Source organism: Curcuma longa, chromosome 2 (assembly GCF_044706935.1).
Source record: "Curcuma longa cultivar G26 ecotype Majalengka, Jawa Barat chromosome 2, ITB_CL_G26_1.1, whole genome shotgun sequence".
Lineage (NCBI taxonomy): Eukaryota > Viridiplantae > Streptophyta > Magnoliopsida > Zingiberales > Zingiberaceae > Curcuma > Curcuma longa.
In genome coordinates this window covers 2,312,286-2,315,202 of record NC_133862.1, presented here as the reverse complement: position 1 = coordinate 2,315,202, position 2,917 = coordinate 2,312,286, and the positions used below count along the sequence as shown (strand labels likewise).

At 41.4% G+C, this 2,917-nt stretch overlaps 1 long non-coding RNA gene across 1 annotated transcript; it reads left to right on the top strand.

Annotated features, from left to right (window-relative positions):
- The first annotated feature begins 769 nt into the window (after positions 1-769).
- LOC141820000 (uncharacterized) lies at positions 770-1,231 on the top strand. The gene is made up of 3 exons (XR_012601113.1): positions 770-850; positions 948-1,059; positions 1,159-1,231. It is a non-coding gene; the product is annotated as an uncharacterized LOC141820000 (long non-coding RNA).
- The last annotated feature ends 1,686 nt before the right edge of the window (positions 1,232-2,917 follow it).

Sequence of the window (2,917 nt, the reverse complement as noted above, 5' to 3'; positions counted from 1 at the left end):
GCAGAAAAAGTTTTGGAACAATTCCAGCAGCTACCCTTCACTAGTGTTTAGCGGCAACCCTTCTCAAGGGCTCTGGCAGCTAAACACCTAGGTTCGACGTTCTAGGGTTCCCTTCTTCCTGCTACCGGCAACACTCGCGCGGGCGGGAAGTGGCGGATGATGCCGTTCCCTTAGGAAGAAGAAGAACAGTGAAAATAAAATCACAATCCCTATTTTAAAGAGGAGCTATAGTATTCTCTCTTCGGGCTCACAGTGTCGGCGGAGAAGCCAAACAAAAGAGGTGGACTAGCGGTCCACCATGACTCTGGCGAGCAGAGCAAGAGAAGGAGAAGAGGTGTTAGAATCGGTAAAAAAATAAAATAAAATAAAATAAAATAAAAAATAATAATAATAAAAACCCGGTTCGGTCGATTAAAAAGGGAATTAGGGTATTGTTTTGATAAACCTCTCTCTCTCCTACTCATTTCCCTCACCGTGCGCACAACACCCACGCCGCATCCCTCTCTGCCGACGCCTCCTCCCACATCCGAGCACCTTCCCTAGCACGCCACTTCCGCCCTAATCCTAGCCGCCTTCTCCCACCACACGTCACCCTCTGCCTTATGCTCGCGATCACCCCTACTGTGCTCGCGATCGTTGCCCTTGTTTCCCACGTGATTCTGCCGATCGCTCGCGATCGTTGCTGTCGACAACCCGCCGCGACGCATCCTGTGGTTTCTCGCGAACGCACAGAAGTTGCAATCTGCACTGCCTCGCGACGCCGCCTTCTGCCGCGGCACGGTTGTGAGCAACAATCACTGCCTGACGATCACGATTGAGGTTGCTAGCGACGAAGGGGAAAACCACCTTGGTAATTCCCTATTTCCCCTTTCTAATGGCTGCTCTGTTTCAACTGCAAGCCCTGATCCTCCTTGATTTTTCCTTGCTTCTTGGGCTCACCATCAAAGCTCGCCGAAACACCAAGCAAGCCCTAGTTGTGGTCTGCTTCAATCGGTCAACAACAACATAGAATCATCTTGCTCGTTCGGTGCCACTACCAGCAACCCTCGCTTGTAGAAGGTATACTTCTGTTAATCGATTTCTATTAGAATAGACAAATGGATGATAATTACTTAATTATAGATAATTATTTGGGATTAATTACGATCTGTCGTATAGGCCAATTGGTGCAAGTGGTTCGTATTAATGAAACACCTACGTTGTGTTATCGAATGAAGGAATATTACGAGATACGAGTTCGAGTGGAGCGCGTTGATCTGTATCTGTTGACACTCGGAGCGTGGTAGATACAAAGGTGGGTACATTCTGTCCTTTGACTCTTATATACCTTTGTGCATGAATAAATAGAGTAAAATGGATTATGCATACCTATACATCTATTTTTAAAAAGGGAGATAAAGCGATATTTTAAATATTGAAATAGGGAAAATAACTAAATCATAAAAGGGTAAAAATAATTGATTTACTTTCTTGTTCACACATGAGTTTCATCTGGGGGGTAATTAAAATGGGAAATGGTGTTTTTCAAAAGTTAAAGAGATACTCTGACTTACTCTGTCTGTTGATACTTATCATTACATTGCTTGACCTATTTTAGTTCTTACTGTTAATATGTCATTCTGTTGATACTTAGCTTTTATCTATTGATACTCACCTTTACTTGTAAACATGATTGTGATACCTACATGAGTGAACAATAGATAGTTTGAATTTGAGTGGTCGTTTAGACCAAATGATGAATACACCTACTGAGAATATAATACTGATAATAATCGATGAAAAAGAGATATAACAAGAAATGAGATAAGAGAAAATAATAAAGATTAAGAGGTGTTAATTAAGAGCCTACTTTATACCAGAGTTTTACCAGAGTACTGGACCGTACACCTGAGGAGTGGTGGCGTGATGTAGCCCTCGGTCCAGAGCACTGACCGATCACATATTTTTGTGGTAGAGCAGAGGCCACGGTCAGTGTTTACTTTGTCTTCCACCGGTGAGGGCTAGAGAGAAAGCCCGTACGTTAGATAACGTATGCGACAGTATATTCTGAGGAGGCTGATAGCCTAGTGATTTATGAGATCTGATTACACTCTGATGATATTGGCTCATACTGTGCACTTTTTAATCAATTATATAAATGTTGATATGGCTTATAAGATTCAACCATATTGAGATAATAATGGTGATGATATAATTTGCTCAGATAACAATAAATGAAGAGAATGATAAAGAGATATATATAACTATATACAGATATATCTATTATGTACCAATGGAGAACTATACAAGAACTTGAAATGATAATATGAAATTATGATCCACTCTAATTTCTTGGCTCCTTAATTAAGAGTACATTCATGCACATCTATTCTGATTACCCACTTAGCCTTTGGCTAACTATCTACATTTTTGGCTTCTAGTTTTGCAGGCACAGAGTTAATACTACCTTGGTTCAGTTGCTTTAGAGTTGCTCAGAGATTTGACGCGCTGATTTTCAGTTGGGGTTCTTTATTATATTGTCACCGAGTGAGGTACCTCCCGATGTGCGGGAACGACACCTCCGGGTCGTGACAATTTTAATGGTATCAGAGCAGTTAGATCTTTCGGGATTAGTCTTTGCATTTTTAGTCTATCTGATACCAATTTTATTGGTATCAGAGCTAAGTTCACGATTTCTGTTCATGGGTTTTAACTATATTTTAGGATTTTGTTTTCTGCGTATGATTTATGCAAGTCAAGTGTGTCTCTGAGCTATAGGATTTAGAGGTCTTTTATTTATTTAATTTTAAACGCGATGCCACGAGGCGGACTTACCGTGATCGTGGTTGGGGAAGTAGTCCTGTAGTATGCCGTAGTCGTATACGCCGTGCATCCGTAGTACGGATGATGGTAGTAGTCGAGGTTGTTGGAGTTCGCC